Source organism: Ornithorhynchus anatinus, chromosome 4 (assembly GCF_004115215.2).
Source record: "Ornithorhynchus anatinus isolate Pmale09 chromosome 4, mOrnAna1.pri.v4, whole genome shotgun sequence".
In the NCBI taxonomy this organism is placed as follows: domain Eukaryota; kingdom Metazoa; phylum Chordata; class Mammalia; order Monotremata; family Ornithorhynchidae; genus Ornithorhynchus; species Ornithorhynchus anatinus.
In genome coordinates this window covers 118,005,130-118,030,172 of record NC_041731.1, presented here as the reverse complement: position 1 = coordinate 118,030,172, position 25,043 = coordinate 118,005,130, and the positions used below count along the sequence as shown (strand labels likewise).

General features: G+C 45.1%; 1 protein-coding gene across 3 annotated transcripts in view; it reads left to right on the top strand.

Moving 5' to 3' along the window:
• The first annotated feature begins 1,240 nt into the window (after positions 1-1,240).
• The window catches only part of LRRC7 (leucine rich repeat containing 7), a 551,725-nt gene continuing 527,922 nt past the window's right edge, over positions 1,241-25,043 (top strand). For all 3 annotated transcript variants that reach the window (XM_039911928.1, XM_039911927.1, XM_039911926.1), the window contains exon 1: positions 1,241-1,375. The gene's annotated coding sequence lies outside the window, so the exon portion shown is untranslated. The remainder of the gene's footprint in view (positions 1,376-25,043) is intronic.

Sequence of the window (25,043 nt, the reverse complement as noted above, 5' to 3'; positions counted from 1 at the left end):
ATCTCCTCCCGCGCTCAGAACAGTGCTTGGCACATAGTAAGCGCTTAACAAATACCAGCATTAGTCTTATTATTAAGCCAACTAAATAACGGTTCCCACAAAAGAACCTTGTAGCCCCCGAGGCTCTCCCCGGGTGGGAATGTGGAGAATTAAAGAGAAAAAATGTGGCAAAATAGGGGTGGCCCTTTTGCGTGGGGGGTGGAGGAGGGCGGGTGAGGGTTTGCAGAGCAGGTCTGCAGCTGGGGAAGGTGGGGGTCGGGGAGAAGAGAGGGGTGGGGGCTTTTAGTGCCCTTAGCTCCTCGAATCCTTCGTGGGCTGAGCTACGGAGAGGAGGCATGGGGATGATGGAAGGAGGCTGGGCTGGGAGAGGGGAGATCCCGAGGGGTGGAGAGACCCTTCCCTCTAGCTGCGGGGCTGGGGAGCAGGAAAAGGCTGACAGCCCCCTCCTCCTCCTGCACCCCCGGGAGCCACCCGTTTGGTGACGCGCAGATTTGCGGGTTGGAGGAGAGAGTGGGGTGGGGGGAGGAAGCTCTTCTATCCTAGTCTTAACGCGATTTTTTGGGGGGGGGGGGTGGAGGGAGTGTGTTTCTTGGTGGGAAGGGGGAGGAGGGGGAGGGAGCGCTCTACCTACAGCCCTGACGCTCCGGCGTGAGATCTCCTTGGCATCTCGGGCACTTTGGAAGAGCTGCAGCCGGGCTCGTCCGGAGAGGGAGTGGGGAGGGGACAGGAGGCAACCCCTGGCATCCCCTCCATCCTCCTCCTCCATCCTCCCGCTCCCGGCCGGGCACCTGTGAGCTGAGGACCGAGAGGGCCACCCCACCTGGGCCCCCGCCCCCTCCTCGCCCTCCTGGCAGCGGTGGGAGTTTCTCTGCTCTCTTCTCTCCCTCTTTCTCCCCATTCTTTTTTCTTTCGAATTTTTTTGGACCATCCACCCTGCTGCCCGTCGCGATCGCCAGTGCGCGCATCCTGCGGGGGGCTGGAGGAGGAGGAGGAGGAGGAGGCAGAGACAGACCCCCCCCCCCCCAATTCCCATTCCCATCCCTCCCAGGCAGTTTCCCGGCCTCTCTCTCTCTCCAGCCTCCACCTGAAGGACAAGGGACACCGCGGTCCCTCGTGGATCCCGCCTGGGATCCCTCCCCCATCCCCTCCTTCTCCCTCCCCTCCTCTTCCCTCCCATCCTCCCTCCTCGCTTTAAAGGAGGGAGGAAAAAAAAGCCAAAAAAAAAAAAAAAAGAAAACCCAATCCGAATCCCCAGCCTCACCCTCCTCCTCACTGCGGACCCCCCGAAGACTTTGGGAATAACCATTGCGGAGGATTCGCTGAGCGCCCCGGGACGCGTGGAGCACCTTCATGGACGGTGGTGACCGGCTGCAGGGTGAGCGGGGCATCCTCGAGGCTGCTGTCCGGCCTGGGTGGGCAGGGGGACCCCAGCTGGTGCCCACCCGAGCCTGGTGTGGGGGGGGGGGGGAGGATGCGCACTCCTGGGTCCCCCTCCGAAGCCCCTCTCCCCAATCCTCTGGGGCACTGGAGGGAATGGAGAGGAGGGGGTAAAACCGGGCTGCGGGTCCCCTAAAGGGTTACATATTGCGAAAAGGGGGAAGAAAGGAAAGGAGGGAGAACTGGAGCTGACAATCCCCCCCCTACACCCCAGGAGGGGCTGATTTAGGGGAGGTTGGCACAAGCGCTGTCCCTGACCGCAGCAGATAGACACACAACACACACACTCTGTTGCCGTTCTCTCTGCCTCGCTTGTTCACAAGATGCCGTGCGATTAGCTCGGCGGCTTGCATGTGATTTGCAGAGAAAAGGTTCTCGGCTCCTGCATGGGGCTTGCAAAGAAAGGGTTCTCGGTGCCTGCACGGGGCTTGCAAAGAAAGGGTTCTCGGTGCCTGCATGGGGCTGGCAAAGAAAGGGTTCTCGGTGCCTGCATGAGGCTTTCAAAGAAAGGGTTCTCGGTGCCTGCATGGGGCTGGCAAAGAAAGGGTTCTCGGTGCCGACATGTGGCTTTCAAAGAAAGGGTTCTCGGTGCCTGCATGTGGCTTTCAAAGAAAGGGTTTTCGGTGCCGGCATGTGGCTTTCAAAGAAAAGGTTCTCGGTGCCGGCATGTGGCTTGCAAAGAAAGGGTTCTCGGTGCCTCCATGTGGCTTGCAAAGAAAGGGTTCTCGGTGCCTGCATGTGGCTGTCAAAGAAAGGGTTCTCGGTGCCTGCATGGGGCTTTCAAAGAAAGGGTTCTCGGTGCCGTCATGTGGCTTGCAAAGAAAGGGTTCTCGGTGCCTGCATGTGGCTTTCAAAGAAAGGGTTTTCTGTGCTTCCATGTGGCTTTCAAAGAAAGGGTTCTCGCTGCCTGCGTGTGGCTTGCAAAGAAAAGGTTCTCGCTGCCTGCGTGTGGCTTGCAAAGAAAGGGTTCTCTGTGCCTGCATGGGGCTTGCAAAGACGAGGTTGTCAGTCCCCTTTCAGCGGTGGGGGAGTGGGCAGGAAAGGGGTTTGTAGAGGGAGAGCCGCGATGGGCGGGGGACGCGCGAGGGGAATGTGGTTTGGAGCCGGCAGAAAGGGGGTCGCCCCCTCCCCAGCCCCCAGAACCCCAAAAGTCCCGTCCCCTCGGCCGGCGGGGCTGAACCTCCCCGGGGCTGCGGACCCAGGCCGGCTGGACCCAGGCCGGGACGCCCACCCACCTCCCCGGAATAAGGAAAAAGCGAAAAAAAAAAGAAAAATAAAGGTTTCGTGAATCCGACCTAAATCACTCTCCGGGGCCGGGGTCCCCGGATTGCTTTGAGGTGGAGCCAGGGACCTCAAATTCCTCGAAAATGCTGCACTGTCCAGCAGAAAGACAAGCAGTGGGGGAACCAAGGGTCCGGGAGGGGGAGAGGGGGCGAGGCAAAAGCTGGGAAGAAGGGGATTCCACTTTCTGAACTCCAGGGAGGGAGATGCCGGGCCCCCGGAGCCCCGTGCCGGCCCCTTCGGACAGCTCTCTCCCTCTATTCACTCAGTTTTTTTTAAAAAGCCACCCGGCTCTCCCTCTCCCCTCTTCCTCCTCCAACCGCGCACCTTTCGGTCGGTTCATTCCAGATCGTATTCATTGAGCGTGGATCACTGTGCTAAGCGCTTGGCCATCAATGCATGACAGTCACCTGCGGCCCTAACTGGGCCAGTATGGCTAGATGTGCCTGTTATTCAAGGGTGGCTCTCTGGATGGATAAGGATGGAGACTTTTATTTTTTCCTCTTTCTAAATTTTTGGCACAAGAATTCATGGTGTCACCCCCTCCTCCCCCTCCCCAACACACACACACACACACAACAGTGCTTTGCACATAGTAAGCGCTTAATAAATGCCATCGTTATTGCATGTATCGCCTCCCCCGGGGGACTAGCCAGGCGGGGGCGAAGAGAAGATGCATTCTGCCATCATCCACGTGATGCATACAGTGGGTAAAGGTTGGGCAACTTGGATTTCTTTGTTCGGGAGGCTCTCCTCCTCTTTGGGACTGGCAGTGGAGCCCAAGTCGAGCATCTGGAAGCCCGGAGGAGCTCTGGGCACGGGCCCAGCTGCTGATACAGGGGGCTTCGAGGCTGCCTGTCTTTTTAAATGCCCCCAATCCTCCCCTCACCCCCTCTCCGGAGGCGATGCTAGCTCCCGGGGGGGGGGGGGGGCACCGGACTGCTCTGGGCACCCCAGCATCCGCCGGGCCGGTTTGCCCACGGCAGAGCTGGGCTGGTGGCTGGCATCCCCTGGGAGCCTGGACCAGCTGCAGCTGCCAGGCGAGGGAGCTTCGAGGCCTCCCACGATGCTGTTGTGGGCGGATTTTATTCATCTCTCAGTGGGCACTCAGGTGCCTTGGGATCCGACAGGAGACTGGCACTTGGGCAACGGCAGTGAAGACTTGCCGGCCTGGGGCAGTCGCCTACAGGGAATTCGGGTTTCGTCCTAGAAGTTCAGTGACCACTATTGGCAGTTCAAGTCCGGTCTTAATGCTCCGAAGTTTAGGGCAGGAGTGGTCACCCTGGGTACCTCGGGCTTTCCCCCTGACGGTTAAGGACAGTTACTTGCTGTGACAAGGGGAGGGAGGGTACTTTGTATTTCAGGTTCGTATTTACTCAATGGCAGTTCAGCAAAAGACATGCATTTACCATGGCAACCCCTCCACCCTCATCACATGTGCGGCTTCAGAAATAGAAGCACCTCCTTAAAGTAACACAGCCCCGATCACTGAACGCGAGCCATCATTTCCTTAGAATTTCACCCATCGTTTGCTTTTTGTGTTTTGCTTTTTCTTGATTTGTCACATAAAGAAACAAAGGGCTCATCTAAAGGAGTTCACATCTAAAGGAATTTGAAGAGAACCTTGCGGCCCAGTCAGTTGTCACCCCCCACAAATGGTATTTACAACGATGTTGATTGCAAAGGACCGACCTTTATTTGTTCAGTTCTCAGCTCAAGTCAAGGGAAACTCTTTGGTGTAAAAAATGGCTCCCCCTTTATAACCGCACAACCAAGAAAGTCTGTTTTTAAAGAGTGGGCAGACTTTGAGAACACTTGAATAATCAGAGGGGCTTATTCTCATGGAACTCACCATAGTACATCTTTGTTTTTCTTTGTATCTGACTACAGTAATAAAGAATGGCATGATCAGCCAATTTCACAATATTTTCCAGTAACCTGGTTGAAGATACTGGCAGATGGCAAAGTGCTCCCCCCAATTTTTGAGCTGTTAGCAGTAGTCATGGCATTCACTGACTACTCTCTAAGGATTATACACTGTACTAAATATCTGGGAAAGTACGGAAAAAGCTAAAGACAGGTTCTCTACCAACATCAAACTTATGCTATAATGGGGGGGGGAGAAAAAAGATGCTGAAAAGATATGGAAATAGCAGAGTTAGAATGCACATTTGACCCTAATCATGGACTGAGAATGGGTATAAATTTTAGATGTCTAAATGCTGTTCAGCTGATATGGCAGGGGCTTGGGGAACTAATCAGAGAAAGTTTGTTGGAGGAGAAAGGACGAGCTAATGACCTAAGGATGATGTCGTTGACAAGCTAATATTTTGGAACACTCTTCCAGCGATCAGCTAAATAAATTTTGCAGAGGGATTCTTTCTCGAAAAAGATATTTCTGAGATTGTTGCTCATTTTTGGAATAACAGGATTGTAACTCAGTGTCATCAAAAACGATGATTGTTTTCATCTTGGGATGAGTTTTCTCTCTGCATCTAGCCATGATTCATCGGGCCTCCCCCATTCCTGAAAAATTGGGAAAAACTGAGCAGGCCAAACTTTGTGTTTGAAACTCTCAACCTGTCCCCTTCCTTGTTTTGGGTTTCATACGAAGCCACCAAAATTGACCTGAAGGGGTTACCATAAATATGGGCTGAAAAATATCCAGACAATATTGGTTCTTAAAGAAATATTTCAAATAAAGAAATATTTGAAAGAGAGCACACTCAAATTCACTAATCCAGTATAACTGGGCTCTCTTTAATCATTTTCAGCCAAATGTGACAAATCAGTCCAGAAATAATCAGGCAAGACCTTACTACTGCCAAAAATACTGTTCTGGGTTAAAAAGAAAGGGGTCAGAAAACCTTAATTCTAGTATTAGTGCCATCACCGATATAATGTGATCTAAGGTTTTAATCAGAATTTCTTTTCAGTTCAGTAAAATCAAATAATATATGCTATTACTGCACTCTGCCTGGATCATTTTTTGAAAATGTCATTCAGCACATATCTTTCACTTCCCAAAAGCCTCCAATAATTTACCCATTCTTATATGCATCAAGCAGAAATTTCTAAACATGGGCTTCAAGACATTCCATCAGCCCTGTCCTCTTACTTCACCCCTATCACTGAATAGTGTTTGAATGTCTACTGAGCCCTGGGCACTGTCCTGAGCTCTAGCTGAGAAGAGTTGGATAGAGGCAGAAGATGTGGCCCCAGCCCTTCAAGAGTTCACAGTTCAGTGGAGGAAACACGAAATAATTTACAGATGGGAGAGAAAGGATAAATGGACATGAGATGACTAAGTGCTGAACTAGTAGGGTATGTAAGTCATTACACACAAGTGTTATGTACATGATGGCATAAATTCATAGTTAGAACAGAGTGCTAAGGTGAGAGTTGGAGAGTGATAACATAAATCAGAGAAGGCTCTCTGAAAAAGCTAGAACTTTAGAACTTTGAAAAAGAAAACATCAGTGGTCTGGCAGATTTTAAGCAAGAGGGAATTCCAGGCAGAAGGAAAGGGTATGAGAGGAATGAAGAGTGCAAACTGGTAGAAGAGATGACGCTTAGAACAGTGTTCACTGCTTAGAACAGTGCTTGTCATGTAATAAGCATCTAACATATCATCATTATTGTTATTATTATTAGATTGGATAGGTAAGAGGGATGAGTGCTAAGGAATGCTTTTAGGGATTCTTGCTTGATGCGGGAGAGGTCTGGGAATCCACTTTAACTCTAATTCTTCATTCCCCTCAAACTCAACTGGTTACTCCCCTATTCTTGATTCTCTCACCTTTCATCCTTTGCCCACTCCTTCCTGCCTGCAGCTCCCTTCATATTCATATTCACTAGACCACAACTCTTTCATCTCCAAAACCCTCCTGAAATCTCATCTCCTCCAGGAGATGTTTCATGATTAGCTCCATCTTCCCCGTAAGTGCTCAGTAAGTACAATTAATTGATTGATTCCCAGACAAAAGTGATCCAATAGCTACCAAACCTAGAATTTATATTTATACATGTATGCATTTGCTCAGCTTGTGTTAACTTACCCTTATCCATTTATCGCTACTTGTCATCTGTGTGACTTTGGGCAAGTCACTTAACTTCTCTGTGCCTCAGTTACCTCATCTGTAAAATGGGGATTAAGACTGTGAGCCCCACCTGGAACAACCTGATCACTTTATAGTCACCCAGCATTTAGAACAGTGCTTCACACATTGTAAGCGCTTAACAAGTACCATCATTATTATTATTATTATTATAGTTTGGTTTGTACCAGCTGCAACACTGCTTCTTTCTCTTCTTCCAACTATTTGTAAATAATATTGGTCTCTCAGTTTCCCCTGTTATATGTTCAGCTCCTCCAGGGCAGGAAGCATGCCTCATTTTGTTGCATTTACAACAGTGTTCTGCACACGGTAGGTGTTCTGTAAACACTATTGGTTGCTGTAATGCTCGAAGAATAGGTGACTGATCTTTGTCAATCACCTTACCCACTCCCACCTCACCCCCCTGATTTCCTACTACAGTCCAGCCCGCACACTTCCCTCCTCCAATGCCAATCTACTCACTGTACCACCATCTCTTCTATCTCACTGCTGACCTCTGCCTACTCTCTGTCTCTGGCCTGGAACGCCATCCTCTTAATATCCTGACAGATGATCACTCTTGCCACTTTCAAAGCCTTATTAAAAGTACATCTCCTCCAAAAGGTTTTCCACGTCTAGGCTCTCATTTCCTTTTTCACTATCTTCTGATTTGCCTTTGCTCTTGGATTTTCACCTTTTATTCACCCCTCCCTCAGGCCCATAGCACTTATGTACATGTCTATAATTTATTTATATTAACATCTGTAGGTTCTCAAGACTGTGAACTCACTGTGAGTGGGGAATATACCAACTTTGTTGTTACTGTACTCTCCCAAGCACTTACTACCGTGCTCTGCTCACAGTAAGTGCTCAATAAATACAATTAATTGATTGATTGATTCTCTCTCCTATCTGAAAAGAGTTAATTTCACATGGATAACCTGGATAACCAAGGCAGGGAGAATTGTTCCTCACAAGCAGAACTACCACTACCTGACAGGAAGCAGTCAGAGTTCCCATGTGCACCCGAGCACAAAATGGGTGGGCCTCAAGCCGGGTGGGGACCGTCTTTAGCCAGTTAGTCAGTCCTGTTTACTGAGCACTTACTATGTGCTGAGCACTGTACTGAGCGCTTGGGAGAAAATAATATAAGAATATAGCATACATATATGAGAAGCAGCGTAGCTCAGTGGAAAGAGCATGGGCTTGGGAGTCAGATATCATGGGTTCTAATCCCGGCTCTGCCACTGGTCAGCTGTGTGACTTTGGGCAAGTCACTTAGCTTCTCTGTGCCTCATTGACCTCATCTGTAAAATGGGGATGAAGACTGTAAGCCCCACGTGGGATGACCTGATTACCCTGTACCCCCCCCCCCAGTGCTTAGAACAGTGCTCGGCACATAGTAAGCGCTTACTATGTTGGTAGTAATACCAACATTATTACATTCCCTGCCCACATGGAGATTACAGTCTAGAGGGGGAGACAGACATTACTATAAAAAAATTAATTACACATATGGACGTAAAGGCTACGGGGCTGGGGATGCCAGTTTTTCATGGGGCATAGCAATGTTAAATTGTTTTAGCCTTGAGGGTGGGGGCAAAGGAGAAAAAAATCTTGTCCCCATATCCTTGGCCTTCCATCTAGGGGCTGATGCCTCTGGGCATGCTTAAGTCTCTCTGGGTAAGGACTCCATTGCAGAGAAGTCTTCCTCCCTTCCAGGTTGGGGTGGGCCATGGGAGCCTCCTCCCAGGAGCGATGCAGATGATAAAAGTGCTTCAGGCTGGTTTGTAGGCAATCTAAATGGGCCCATATAGAATAGAATCAGAGCAGTAAAACGTTCATCTCAGAATGTTATTCAATTTCCAGAAACATTTTAGCATTCGTGTTATGGCTGCTTATTACCCTGGAGTTGGACTTTTTCAGAGATTCATGGATATTTGGATTCATTTGACTAGACTGGGGCTGAGCAATCTATGCAAATGACCACATAGCCCCAGGTTTGGCCAGAGGGCCTTAATATTGCCACTTGTGACAGCTACATAATATTGATGCAATTGATTCGTTGACTTATCTGTATGTTATAATTAATACAAGGCATCAATACACAACATGCTACTAGAGGCTGTCATGTAGAGGTAGAGTAGGGAAATTTTTATTAAAGCAATTTATTCATTCAATAACTGCTTTGAAACCATGGTGATCTCGGTTAGAAATAAGTGTGTGGGAGGTGACAACCCAGAATAAGTTTTTCTTTTTTTTAGAAATGGTTAACTGTGATAGGCCTATTCCAGTGTGTCATGTTAAAACCTACTAATATTAAAGAAAATGAAAATTAATGGACCAGATCATTCTTGTATGCACACTCATCAAGAACCTTGTGTTGTAATTGATAGGCCATTTCCAGGCTTCTTGAGATCACATTCAATTCCAATTTTTAACTCGGGAAATATCAGAGGTGTCAGGGGTAGCTGAAGTTCCCATTGGTTCTGATGCTTTGAGAAGCTTTGTTTAAAATATTGTTGCCAGAAAAGTAGATGGTTGGGCTTTTTACTTTTGTTCAGAATCCTGTTGACAAGCTTTCAACTGTTTGATTCAGGCAAATTGTCTCCTGCTGCCGCGGAGACATTTGATCTACAAAAAGTGGATTAAAAAGTTTAACTTTAAATGAAAGTCAGAGGCCAGCTAACAGTGAGGGTCATGCTAAGCATAGCAACGGTTGCTTAGGAGAATGCCGCCACAAATTATAAAACATCAGAAGACTGAGGCTGGGACTGGTGGGATTGATAGACTGCATAACCAGAAGATCCTGAAACTCTCCTTCTCCACCCATGCTGCTCAATTGCTCTTGTTTTACTGATCAGTTTCCTCATCTCTTCAGTTTCCTTCTTAGATGGCGAGTTTCCTAGGGCCAGGGTCTATGACTAATAATTTAAGAAAAAGAAGAATTGTGGAACTTTCACTTTCACAGGACCAAATACTGTGCTAATCGCTGTGGTAGATACAGGAAAATGAGGTCAGATACAGTCCCCATCCCACATAGGGATCACATTCTAAGGGGAGGGAAAACAGGAGGGGAAACTGAGGCCCCAAGCCATCTTTGACTGTGAGCCCTGAGGAGGGACAGGAACTGTTTTCAATCTGATTATCTTGTATCTTCTCCAGCACTTAGTGCAGTTCTTGGCACATTCTATACACTTAACTAACATTATTATCATTATGATAATGATGATGATGACGATGATGTGACATCCATGTGCACAGAGGAGGCAAGTGTCAGAGGCGGAATAAAAACCCAGATTTCACCTGTGTACATTTTCCCCCCAGGGCTTAGTACAATCCTCTGCATACTGTAGATGCTTAATAAATATTATCACAGCAAGTTGGAAATTGTGGGAAGAAGAATTAAAAGCAACACTAGCTACCTTGACTTAAACCTGGTGGAATTTCAGAGATCCCTAAGATGGAGACAAAGACCAAGCCACAGTTTGGATCAGATGAACGGGCCTGCAGAAAATAACCAGGAAGGCAGCACGAGGAGATTTTCCAATTTACAAGGAGAATTAGGAACATCAGAGGCACTTAGGATGGGAAGGAGGTGAGGAGGCTGGGAGAGAGGATGGATAAAAAAGAGTTATCTAAATAGAAATAACCAGAAATTCTTTAAGAGATGGGTTCTTTTCAAATGACCATGCATTGAAGTTACTATTGTTTCAAAATTTCTTGGAAAAAACATAGGCTACAGCCTGAATTTTTGGCAATAGAAAGGGGCGGCTAGCGATCGACAGTATTGAGATGTAAGAGTCACCAATTTTTTTTTTTTCCCTGAGATGGGAGAATGTGATTCTGGGAAACCGCCCACTGGAGTAAAAGGATTAACTAAAGTGGCACAGATGGTGCTGCTCCAATAATTAAAAAGTCTGGATGGATAAATAGTCATCCTGCGTGGTACTGGTCTCTTTGTTCCGGTTCTAAAGCATTTAATCACTGCTTTTCTGGGTTGCCTGGGCTTCACAAGGAAAGCTGGTGCTCTCTGGGTCTGTTCATGGGAGACCCCCATGACAGTATTTCCAGGTGGAATCAAGGAAAATGGAGTTTTCAAACTGCTGATAGAGAGGAAAGTGAAAAACACACAGTCAGTGCTCAGTGAGTGTGACCCATCAGGGAATGTTAGCAAACCACAAACTAGGAAGAATTGTTAGTGAAAAGAGGGCATTCCTCAGGTTTCCCCACCTTCAAAGACTTCTGCAAAACCCAGCTCCCTCAACAAGACTTGCCCAGTTATTTTTATTTTTTTAATGGTATTTCTTAAGCACTTACTATGTTCCAGGAACTGTACAAAGTGCTGGGGTAGATACAACCTACAGTCCATGGACACAGTCCATGTCCCAAATGGGGCTCACAGTCTTAATCCCCATTTTACAGATGAGGTAAATGAAACACAGAGAAGTTAAATGACTTGTCCAAGATCACACAGCAGACAAGTGGTGGAACTGGAATTAGAACCCAGGTCCTCTGCCTCTCAGTCCCATGCTCTTTTCTGTTAGGCTGTGTGCTTCTCCATCAGTTAATCCCCAACAGTTTGTTGATATGACCTAATAGCAACCTCTGGTGCTTTTATTTTTATTGCTATCTAGTCTCAGCATTTATCAATGTGTGTGTGTATATATACATATTTATTTATATATATATATATGTATATACATATATTTTTTCAGTTTTACATTCTATTATTGATTCTGATTCCACTACAGTATTTGAAAATTGTTGTCTGTCTCTGTTGTTAGAGGGTATACTCCTTGTGGGCTTGGCAAGCATCTTGTGCTTCTGTTGTTCTTTTCTAAACCCAGAGTACGGTATATTGCATCTGGTGGGTGCTCAATAATAAATCTTTTGGGTACTATTCAAAGGGATTTTTTTTTAACCATTGTTCTGCCCTGATACCAGCCAACAGCTGTTCTCCAAGACCAATGCAGTCGAAGATGCTTACTCAGCCTTCTCTTCCTCTGCTGTCCCCCACCTACTGCCAAAACTCACAGAATAGCCCAGCTTGGATCGGGGTGTTGATTAAAACTGGATCTGTTTCATAGGGAAAAGAGCCCTGGCTATTCTGCACTCAACACACCCCTGTAGGTCACTGAACATTTGGAAATACTACAACTATGTCTAAACTGGAAAAGTGGATGGATTGTTAAGTAATTATCCTGAAACTTGAGTCCTACAGTGAATAATTCTGCAAACTAGCCTCTTTATCTTCAATAGCAGGTTTGTTGACCTGAATTTTCCAGCCAGATACCTCACTGCACCATTTAACTTGGCCTATCTAGATATAGCCTACAGTTATGATTGTCAAAAAAAATAAAATAAAATCACCCTAACAATTCCTAAATTGCCAATGTTAAGATAGATATTTGTCTTAGGTTTATAGTGGTGAGCAAAAGAAGATTCTTAACCTTAGGCAATGCCAATATTGAGCCAAAATTTTGTTAACATTTGTTATATATTGAACTGCTACTCCCCTCCCAACACACACTGCTCCTCAGTGTAACAGACAAAAAGAACAATGAAAACACCTGGGTGAGAATACTTGAACTCAAGTGGCCCAGATAGTGCAGTTCTTCCCATGTTTGAAGCCTCCAAAAATCTTTCCTCCTCTCAAAAGCCTTCACTGATTACCTCCCAAAACCTAAATCCCAAAAGCCATGTCCAGCTCTTATGTAATGATGCCATTCTTTATTCATTCATTCAATAGTATTTATTGAGCACTTACTATGTGCAGAGCACTGTACTAAGCGCTTGGAATGAACAAGTCGGTAACAGATAGAGACAGTCCCTTCCGTTTGACGGGCTTACAGTCTAATCGGGGGAGACGGAGAGACAAGAACAATAGCAATAAATAGAGTCGAGGGGAAGAACATCTCGTAAAAACAATGGCAACTAAATAGAATCAAGACAATGTAATGTTGGTATTTGTTAAGTGCTTACTATGTGCCGAGCACTGTTCTAAGCGCTGGGGTAGACACAGGGGAATCAGGTTGTCCCACGTGGGGCTCACAGTCTTAATCCCCATTTTACAGATGAGGTAACTGAGGCACCAAGAAGTTAAGTGACTTGCCCAAAGTCACACAGCTGACGAGTCGCCGAGCCGGGATTTGAACCCATGACCTCTGACTCCAAAGCCCGTGCTCTTTCCACTGAGCCACGCTGCTTCTCTATTTGAATGTATTCTCTATTTCAGTGTACATTTCATTAACAAAATAAATAGGGTAATGAAAATATATACAGTTGAGCAGACGAGCACAGTGCTGAGGGGATGGGAAGGGAGGGGGGAGGAGCAGAGGGAAAGGGGGGGAAAAGAGGGCTAAGCTGCGGAGAGGTGAAGGGGGGGCGGTAGAGGGAGTAGAGGGAGAAGGGGAGCTCAGTCTGGGAAGGCCTCTTGGAAGAGGTGAGTTTTAAGTAGGGTTTTGAAGAAGGGAAGAGAATTAGTTTGGCGGAGTGAGGAGGGAGGGCATTCCAGGACCGCGGGAAGACGTGGCCCAGGGGTCGATGGCGGGATAGGCGAGACCGAGGGACGGTGAGGAGGTGGGCAGCAGAGGAGCGGAGCGTGTGGGATGGGCGGTAGAGAGAAGGGAGGAGAGGTAGGAAGGGCCAAGGTGATGGAGAGCCTCGAAGCCTAGAGTGAGGAGTTTTTCTTTGGAGCGGAGGTTGATAGGCAACCACTGGAGGTGTTTAAGAAGGGGAGTGACATGCCCAAATCATTTCTGCGGGAAGATGAGCCGGGCAGCGGAGTGAAGAATAGACTGGAGCGGGGCGAGAGAGGAGGAAGGGAGATCAGAGAGAAGGCTGACACAGTAGTCTAGCCGGAATAGAACAAGAGCCTGTAGCAGTAAGGTAGCCGTTTGGGTGGAGAGGAAAGGGCGGATCTTGTGTATATTAGGATCATCAATTTCACCATCAAATAGTCTGATTACTTGATTTGTAAAGATTTATTCATCTCCCTAACCCATTATAGTGTGAACTCTTTGTGGACAGGGAGCATAAGATCATGTGGGAAAGGATCAGGTGTTGTACTTTACCAAGTGCTTAGAACAGCATATCGCCCTCAGGAGGTGTTCAATAAATACTAGTAGTATTAGGTAATAAATAGGTAAATATAAAAGTATTAAATTCACCAAAGAAGTGGAATGATCAGGAAAATAATTTTGGTATTTAAGTGCCTGCTCTGTACCAAGCACTGAAGTGAGCACTGGGGTGAGTACAAGATAATCAGATCTGACTTTATCTCTGCTCCACATGAGTCCCACAATCTAAGTGGGACAGGGAACAGGTATTGCAGCCTTATTTTACAGGTGAGAAAACTGAGGCACAAAGCAGTGGAGTAACTTGTCCAAGGTTACACAGCAAGAAAGTGGCAGAGTAGGCATTAAAACCCAGGTCCTCTGACTCCCAGGTCCGTGTGCTTTCTACTAGGATACACAGGCGCAAACAAAAATTCCTCACTATTGGCTTCAGAGCTCTTCATCACCTTGCCCCTTCTTACCTCATCTCTCTTCTCACCTTCTACATCCCAGCCCGCACATTCCGCTCCTCTGGTGCTAACCTTTTCTCCGTGCCTCATTCTCCCTTGTGCCAACGTCGACCCCTGGCCCACGTCCTACCCCTGGCCTCAAATGCCCTCCCTCTTCAAATCTGCCAATCACACTTCCCCACTTCAAAGCCCTACTGAAGGCTCACCTTCTCCAGAAGGCCTTCCTAGGCTAAACCCCCCGTTCCTCAGCTCCCCCTCCCCTCCACATCACCTCGACTGTCTCCCTTTGCTCCCCCGCAGACCCCACAGTACTTGTGTACATATATATATATATGATTGAATATATTGAAGATTGAATCCAAATGATTTTATTGTCGTATAACCCTATGAATATATATGTATAAATATACAAAACTATAATTCTATTAATTTATACTGATGCCTGTTTCCTTGTTTTGATGTCTGCGTCCCTCCTTCTAGACTGTAAAACTGGTGTGGGCAGGGATTGTCTTTCTTTATTGCTGAATTGTGCTTTCCAAGAGCTTAGTACAGAGCTCTGAACACAGTAAGCGCTCAATAAATACGATTGAATGAATTAATGAATGAATGTCTTCTACTGAAACTATAATCAAGGTAGCAGCATTGTCAGTCTGGCAGCAATCTAGCTAGCTGCACTGCCTCATCCCAACTGTGTGTATAAGGGAAGGATCATGAAGGCTGTGCGTTGTGATTGCAGAGATATTTAGTGACACCCCTCAAAACTCAAAGTAGAGCACCAGGTTCAACATCTAGAAAACAGTAGGCCAGTGAAATGGAGGTTGAATTATGAAATCAAGTGCTGCATTGATATCTTTGAATGTAACCATCAGTACATTGTATCTGTTTAGTGCTTATTGTATGCAGAACATTGTACAAGACAATTGGAAGAGTACTATAGAAGTAATTGTGGTGTTCAAGTGTTTATTATGAGCCACACACTGTGCTCATCCCTGGGATATATTAAGTGCTTAACAAATATCACAATTATTACTGTTATTACAAGGTTATCAAATCAGGCATAATCTCTCCCCCACGTGGAGTGGGCCTAGTCCCGATCTCAAGGACCTAGCATCAAGTGAAGGAGAAAGGCACTAAAATGATTTGCAGGTAGGAGTATGTAACAGGGTATAAAGGGTTGTGTGCTTGTGAGTGTTGTGGGGAGGGACTTTGCTCACAGTAAATAATAAAAGTAATGTTAGTATTTGTTAAGCACTTACTATATGCCAAGCACTGTTCTAAGCACTGGGGGCGATACAAGGTAATTACATTGTTCCACTTGGGGCTCACAGTCTTAATCCCCATTTTACAGTTGAGGGAACTGAAGCCCAGAGAAAGTGAAGTGACTTGCCCAAAGTCACACAGCTGACAAGTGGCAGAGCCGGGAGTAGAACCCATGACCTCTGACTCCAAAGCCCAGGCTCTTGCCACTGAGCCACGCTGCTTCCCATGCAAACTTCACCCTGGATCAAGCATTTCCCTCCTCATACATCCTGTCTGTTTCCCCACTTCCTCCATCTTTCCAGGACTTTTACTTGAAAACAGAGATAAAAAGTCCATTCCAACAACTGTTTGTTCTGTGTTTGGCATTAGCTCTTTAGTGAGTTAGCATAACAAGTCTTTTACTGAATAAGATCTTTCCAGGCAATCTCATATTTATAGAGCACTTACTGTGTGTAGAGCACTGTACTGAGCACTTGGGAGAGTACAGTATAACAATATAACAGACCCATTTCCTGCTCACAATGAGCTTACAGCCTAAAGAACTATAGACATAAAAGATTGAATCCAAATAATTTTCTTGTTGATATATATTTACATTGCTATTTTATCATATAACTCTATGGATTTTGCTTGATAAAAAGTGATCTTTGGGCCCTTTTTTGGGGGGATTTGGGCAATGAACTGTAAATCTTAGGGGAAACCATTTTTTGTTTAGGGCTGTTTGCCTTAAACACTATTTTGGTGGAACCAAGTAAGAGCACTAACCAGAGGGTCCCTTTAGATCCATATTTTTTGTTATCAAAAAGGCAACAGTGTAGTGGTTTGCATTATTTATTTTAATCTTCCTTGTAGGGTTGATAAATTAAAGTTACATGTCCTCTTCTTAAAAGAGATAGTGATTTCTTTCTATAACAAAGAATGTGTAAAATGTTAATCTCTCAAAATTCCAAGCAAAATTAAATGTGTATATCTTTGCCCTTCAAAAATGAAGGTCATGATGTGTACATTTAATTTTGATTGAGATCTCGATGAATAGATAAAATACATTTTCATTTCATTGTCTTCAAAGCATTCAGAAAGTTTAAAATAAAAGACAATGTCTAAATTTGTAAATTAAAAGCTCTTGTGCTTCAATTTTTCATTTGAAGAAGGATTCTTATTCATGCTAGCTTTTAGCTCACGGATCTAGAGCCGTGGGTGTAAAGGAACAGAACATATTTCTCTGTCTGTGACTATGATCCCACACAACATTTTACATGGAAAAATTCACACAATCCTTAAATGGTGAGCGATTTGTCCTTTATTCTTGAATATTTTCTGTCGCAATAATTATTCCTCACTTTCCAATGAGATCTAGGCTCAGTATTTATTTTACAGTAGAAGTGGAATTATATTTTTGCTGAGTCTCCCTTGCTGTCCCCCAGATTCTCACAAAAGCACTGCAGGCACTTGCCTGAGATGGGTGCATTTTTAAGGAGTTTTTTTTTTAATATTACTGTGGTCCAAAGAAAATTCCTAGTCTTCGCTAGAATCTGTCATGGGAAAATCTAATTCTTGGTGCCATGTTAAGGTTTTTAGGTAGAGCCCTGTGAACGTAAAAATCAGTCTGTGGGGTCAGGCTTTGGGGTGCCTTGGGGTTCAGCGAGTCTTCCTAATTGATCATTTATGGCTCTGACATTCCTCTTTCTTCCTGCTACCTAGGGATCAGTGTTCATTCATTCATTCATTCAATAGTATTTATTGAGCGCTTACTATGTGCAGAGCACTGTACTAAGCGCTTGGGATGAACAAGTCGGCAACAGATAGAGACAGTCCCTGCCGTTTGACGGGCTTACAGTCTAATCGGGGGAGATGGACAGACGAGAACAATGGCAATAAATAGAGTCAAGGGGAAGAACATCTCGTAAAAACCGATGGCAACTAAATAGAATCGAGGCGATGTACAATTCATTAACAAAATAAATAGGGTAATGAAAATATATACAGTTGGGCGGACGAGTACAGTGCTGTGGGGATGGGAAGGGAGAGGGGGAGGAGCAGAGGGAAAAGGGGGAAAAGGGAGTTTAGCTGCGGAGAGGTAAAGGGGGGATGGCAGAGGGAGTAGAGGGAGAAGAGGAGCTCAGTCTGGGAAGGCCTCTTGGAGGAGGTGAGTTTTAAGTAGGGTTTTGAAGAGGGGAAGAGAATCAGTTTGGCGGAGGTGAGGAGAAGGGCGTTCCAGGACCAGGGGAGGACGTGGCCCAGGGGTCGACGGCGGGATAGGCGAGACCGAGGGACGGTGAGGAGGTGGGCGGCAGAGGAGCGGAGCGTGCCGGGTGGGCGGTAGAAAGAGAGAAGGGAGGAGAGGTAGGAAGGGGCAAGGTGATGGAGAGCCTTGAAGCCTAGAGTGAGGAGTTTTTGTTTGGAGCGGAGGTCGATAGGCAACCACTGGAGTTGTTTAAGAAGGGGAGTGACAGGCCCAGATCGTTTCTGCAGGAAGATGAGCCGGGCAGCGGAGTGAAGAATAGACCGGAGCGGGGCGAGAGAGGAGGAAGGGAGGTCAGAGAGAAGGCCGACACAGTAGTCTAGCCGGGATATAACGAGAGCCTGTAGCAGTAAGGTAGCCGTTTGGGTGGAGAGGAACGGGCGGATCTTGGCGATATCTGCACCCATCTTCCCACTCCTCAGAAACCTCCTTGTGTATGCCCAGTCCTGTCTAGTATCAAATAGAAACTCATGACCCTTGTCTTTAAGTCTCTACTACTTATCCGTTCTTTTCTCCCAGCACACCCCAGCTTGCACTCTTCATTCCTCTCAAGCTTATCTGGACTCTCAACATCAGTCTCATCTCTCTCATCCTAGGCTTTGATTTGCTCCTGATTAAGCATTTTGCCTTGAAACACTCCCGGACCCAGAGCAGAGCAAATTGGCTTTCAACAATTCCCCTCTGCAATGTTTCATAGGACAGGTCAATTCTGTTATAAAGAAATTACTATCTGCACCAGGTGCACCATTTTATTCCATGCCGAAACTATTGCTTGCTGTCTGGTAAGGACAGGATTCTTGTTCATCTCAATTTAGATTTAGTAAACCAGAGTTAATATAGCTATGGTGACAGGGCACGGTTTTATGTGCTCTATCGTTTAAAATTGGAAGATGTATAGGTCTCCTAGACTACTCCTCTTCTTAGGTGTTTCTCACCAGCCCCTCTCCCTATTTTTATTTTTAGATGGTGAGTGTGCCCTCCCTCTCCTCCCCCTTCCTCCACCCAACCTCCCGGCTCCTCCACCCAAGGAACAGGATCTGTATCTAATTCTAGATTTGTACCTAATTCTAAAGAAGCAATGTGGCTTAGTGGGCCTGGGTTTGGGAGTCATAGGTCATGGGTTCTGATTCCAGCTCCACCACTTATTAGCTGTGTGACTTTGGGCAAGTCAATTAACTTCTCTGTGCCTCAGTTTCCTCATCTGTAAAATGGGGATTAAGACTTTGAGCTCCACATGGAACAACCTGATTACCTTATATCTACCCCAGTGCTTAGAACAGTGCTTGGCACATAGTAAGCACTTAACAAATACCATCCTTATCATTATTATTCATTCCTAAGTGTAGAGTCTTCCCTAGTGCCTAGTAGTGTCCTGCATGCAGTAATAAAACACTACTACTCCTACAATGTCCTAATGATCTTTAATTGTGCTGCCTTGCACGGTAAAGTGGATAGTCATTTTGACAAATGATATGCTCCCAGTTCTCTTAAAATACAGAGGCTATATTCTCTTGGAAACCTCTCACTGTAATTCTCACCTCATGTCCGACAGTGACAACTGTTTCTACCAACATAGTGTGGTCCCTGTAATCAGACAGGCACACATTGTTGGAAGAATGCTCCCTAATTTTGCTATCATGTTCTATCCCAAATATGACTTGAAAATAAATGTTCTAGTAGTACTGAATATATTCTCAGGTGATGAAAGTTACCTTCTGTTTCCTACATTTTAACTACACTCCCAGCGTATATTGTGTGCCTACAAGTGACTATACAAACAACAAGCCATTCTGATGGCCCAAAAGAAAAGTTTCCAGAGCCCACCTTTTATAATAGGCCTTCCCAGACTGAGCTTCCCCTTTTCCCTCTGCTCACTCTGCTGCCTCTCTACCCCCCTTCACCTCCCTTCAGCTGAGCCCCCTTTCCCCCCGCTTTCCCTCTGCTCCTCCCCCCTCCCTTCCCCTCCCCTCAGCACTGTGCTCGTCCGCTCATTTGTATATATTTTTATTACCCTATTTATTTTCTTAACGAGATGTACATCCCCTTGATTCTATTTATTGCTATTGTTTTAATGAGATGCACATCCCCTTGATTCTATGTATTACTATTGTTTTTGTCTGTCTGTCTCCCCCAAATTAGACTGTAAGCCCATCAGAGGGTAGGGACTGTCTCTATCTGTTACTGATTTATACATTCGAAGTGCTTAGTACAGTGCTCTGCACAAAGTAAGCACTCAATAAATACTATTGAATGAATAGTAAGCGCTCAATGAATACTATTGAATGAATGAATGAATAATAGCACTAATATTGCCTAATGTATTAGCAAGATAAAAAAGACAGGTTTTAGATACTAGCTCTTTTGTTTGCGATTTATTCCAATAGGATTAACAAATCTCCAGGACTGTGATGAGACTTTTTCCATTAGAGGGTAAACTCCTTTTGGAGAGAGTACACATCTTGTACTTTGTTTGTAGTTCCCAAGGGCTAGCGAATTGCTTTCAGAAACCGCTCAATAAATAGCAGTACTACTACTCGGGTAGGCTTCCTACTTGGCCTGGAATTCTGTATGATTGACAGTGGACAGTCGAGGCCATTGGCCAACCTATAATTCACCTTGCCCCTAGCGGGTGAGTAGTGACCTGAGCCAGGAAGACAGGCAGCAGAGTAGGGGAAGGTAGCTAGAGGGTTGAGAGTGAGGAAGGGAAATTCCTAAATGCCATCTTCCCACTTGGCAGGTGTCCTTATGCCCTAATCCTAAGGCCCTAGAAACAAAACTAGTAGTAAATTGTTCAGGTAATCAATCAGTCAGTGGTATTTATCGTGTGTTCACTATGTGCTCAAGTGCTTAGTATAGTGTTTTGCACACAGTAAGAACTCAGTAAATACAGTTGAAATACAACTGCATGAATACTAAGCATTTGGGGGACTACCGTGTAACAAGAGTTGGTAGACATGTTCTCTGTCCACAAGGAGCTTAGAGTTCAGAGGGGTAGACAGAGGTTACTGTAAATTCAATTCAATTCAGTAGTGTTTATTGAGCGCTTACTGTGTGCAGAACACTGTACTAAGCACTTGGAATGTACAATTCGGCAACAGGTAGAGACAATTCCTGTCCAATGACGGGCTCACAGTCTAATTGGAAGCCTGATTACACTCTGATACGGGAGACAAATCTCATAAATGGAGAAGCAGCATGGCTTAGTGGAAAGAGCACGGATTTAGGAGTCAGTAGAACATCAGTTCTAATCCCGGCTCTGCCACTTGTCTGCTGTGTGACCTTGGGCAAATCACTTCATTTCTCTGGGCCTCAGTTACCTCATCTGTAAAATGGGGATTAAGATTGTGAGACCCACATGGGACAACCTGATTTCCTTGTATCTACCCCAGTGCTTAGAACAGTGCTTGGCACATAGTAAACACTTACCAAATACCATAATAATTATTATTTAAATAAATTACAGATATGTACATAAGTGCTGGGGGGATGAGGGCAGGGGTGAATAAATGGTACAAATCCAAGTGCAAGGGCTATGTAGAAGAGAGAGGGAGTAGAGGGAATGTAGGCTTAGTAGGGGAAGGCCTCTTGGAGGAGACATGAGCAGTAACATTGGTAATGTTAGGTTTTGTGTGCCTGGATCAGTCGCTACCAATGTAGATTGACTTCTTAATGAGACACTTGTTCAGAAAACCATATTTACTCACATAATCATTTCCACTGCATAACTGATCCACCCCAATTTTTGAGAAGCAGTAGTAGTAGTAATAGTACTTATTAAATGCTTACTTGAGCAAAGTGCTGAACTAATCACTGGGAAAGAATTCACGGATGAGAATTAGACAGGGACTCTGGCCCTCAAGGAGCTCACAATGTATGACTAAGTGGGGAAAGGAGCCTGGCGATGGAACATTAAGGAAAAAATGAAACACTAAGACCACAAAATCAATATAAAACATGAGGTCAGGGATAAATACAAAAAGAAATTGAAACTTGCAGGGTACTCTGGCTAGGAGAGCTGAGTTTGAGGATTCCCAAGGCTCAGAGTCTAATAGTCACAATTTTAGCCACAGTGACCACGAGAGCTGCAGTCTTCCCCAAATCCTACATTTTGTGGATGTAGTGTGCTACCGCTGCTTCTGTCTTTCCCGCTGAGATGGAGGATGGGGAGGAACTACAGGATGATTTCTTTTTTTGTACAGCATAATTACAAACTGTGATAGTCATGCCCTGGCAGGGGAAAGAAGGGAAAGGAGGAGGAGGGTGAGAACATGAATAATAAAATGGGATCAGGGAAGGGATGAGGCAGGGAGTAGCTTTATTCCTTGTGTGCCTATTGTATGCAGCACCTGGAAGAGGGCCACAGAAATAAGGGAAGCAGAGTGGCATTGTAAAAAGAGCACAGAACTGGGAGTCAGGAGACCTGGGTTCTAATCCCGGTTCCGCCCTTTACTCACTATGTGTCCTGGGCAAGTCACTTAATTTTTCTGTGCCTCGGTTTTCTCATCTGTAAAATGGGGATAAGATACCTATTTTCGTTCCCCAACCGTAGACTGCGGGACCCATGTGAGACGGGCTGTACTGATCTTGTTGTTTTGTATCTACCCCAGGGCTTAGCACATATTTAGTGCTTAGTAAATGCCATGTTAAGGTAAGCAGTCTCAAGGACCCTCTTATCTTCCTCTCTCTTATCCCTTCTCTTTCTCCCTTTTGTTTCTTCTGTTTTTTTTCCCTCCTGCTCCCCCGATTATTAGATGTAATTCTCCATGTAACAATCCCTCCCCTGTTTTGGGATTGCAAAAAACTGGTTAGGGGTAGGGTCAATGAGAACTGCAGAGCCAGGACAAAGGGCCATCTTCCCTGCTTATCCCAGGTGTCCTCATCCAAGACAGTGGTCTAGCACCATCCACTGGGTAGGAAATAGGTGACAATGACCCCGGGGGCTCACATGGCAAAAAAAAAAAATCAAAAGAAGAATAAAAGAAGGGAGAGGAATTGGGGGAAAATAAGAAAAAGAAAAAAAAAAACACCCTGAAATAAAATTGAAACTAGAGGATAGAAGCATCTTTCCTCCTGAATGGGAGCTAGTTATGGGTGATAGCAATGTGTTTTGGGAAAGAAAAAGAGGGCTGATCCTTAAAAAGAAAGATTCAAAATGGCCAGCCGGCAGAAAGAAAATTGGAAATGACTTGTTCCAACCATGTATAAATGAATCGTATTGAAACTCACAAACCCACACTCTCTCCCATCTCGTTACGAGTGAACCAGGGAAGGCAAACTGTAGCGTCAAAATCCTCAGATTGGGGAGGCGGTATTTGGCTTAATCCCCAGAACATGTAAATGCGCTAAAAGATCAAATTAGGGCCTGGCTATAATGCTTTGTAATCAGCCTGGGCAGATGGGATCTAGATCCAGGCCTCCACGGGCAAGGTCAGATGGACACTTGAGGCCAGTGCTGTTTTTCAATAAACCCCATGTTCAATCGTACATTGTATGATTTATTCCAATTCCACTTGTTAACATTTTTATATTTGTCTCCCGTATCAGAATGTAAGCTCCTTGTGGGCAATGAATGTGTCTTGTGCTTCTGTTGTACCTTGCCAATCTCTTAGTAATAATAATAATTGTGGTATTTGTTAGGTGTGTACTATGTGATGAGCACTGAGGATTGAAGACAATCCAGTCAGGCACAGTCCTTGACCCACCCAAAACACACAAACTAGCAGGGAGAGAGAACAGTAATTGAATCCCCAATTTTACAGATGAGGAAATTGAGGCCCAGAGAAGTTAAGTGACTTGCCCAAGTTGACATAGCAAGCAGGTGAAGGAGCTGAGATTAGAACCCAGATCCTCTGGTACCCAGGGTCCAGTAGACCATGCTGCTTTTCTCTTACATTGCCCAGTGCTCAGTAGGCATTAAGTAAATATTATGACTACTACCAAAGGGGCATGAAAATGTCAGCTTTGAAAACAGGCCACATGAGTAGCATGATTTTTCCATTACATTGCATCCGCCTATCAGAGCTCAGAGCTCTGAGCAAGGTTTACAGCGAAAGGGACAGGTTAACTCTCAAGGAAGTCTCCTCTCTCCACTTACCTTTTCCTAGGTCTACTATCTGCTCTCCTGTATCCCTTCTTTAAATCATATTTGCCAGATAATACATACCCCCGCAATGGCTCTCACCTGCAACATGCAGATTGAAATTGGCTTGAATTGTACTGGGCAGGTATAATTTACGTACTTACATAGATATCTTTCTTTGTCTCTCCTCTTCACAAAATACCTAATTCACTATTAGAATGAAATTGAGACCCTTGGAGAATTGGACGTGGATTTTTGGTAAAACCTGAAGACAATGAATTTGTAGTTTCCCTCTGTGAAACTCTATTTAGAATGAAGTTCTCAGAAATAGCATCCCTAATTATCTCAATGCATCATAACGGGGCAGATTGTAGATCTGGTTACAGTGAGCTCTAATGAAGTGTAAAGCTCCCTAAAAAGAACTGGTTTTTTTTTTTTAAAAAAAAAAAGAAAGAAAAAAGAAGCACTACATTTGCTAAGGCCACAAGATAAAGGTACATAGTTCAGTTTTTCTGATGGTCATCTTTAAATAATCATCCTTAGAGTAGGGTGGCATATTATTCTAGAGAAATCTCAGAACAGTTTCCCTATTTATGAAGAAAACCACTTGATTGCACACCACAATTAGGTAGTCAGGGAGGCTGACTGGTGAGTTGGGAATGGAAATGTGAAATGAGGACAGGAGCTATTCTTCCAATCTCATTCATCCATGGTTGTAGATTGTATTTTCCCTGAGGGACAGGAATCATGTCTAATTCCCACCCATGTATTCTCTCCCAGCACTTAGTAAAGTAATCTGCACACAGAAAGCATTTAATAAATACAATCACTACTATTTTGACCAGAGAAACTCTCTAAGGACAGAGGTCATGTCTACTGATACTAGTGTACACTTAGTACACTTAGTACTAGTGTACGCTTAGCTCTGTAAAGAGTAAAAACACTGAAGAAATGTCATTGACTGAAAACCTGAATGTTTTCAGTTTAGAAAAGTAGCATGGCCTAGTGTATAGAGCATGAGTCTGGGAGTCAGAAGGGCCTGGGTTCTAATTCCAGCTCTGCCACTTGTTTGCTGTGTGACCTTGGTCAAGTCACTTCACTTCTCTGTGCCTCAGTTAC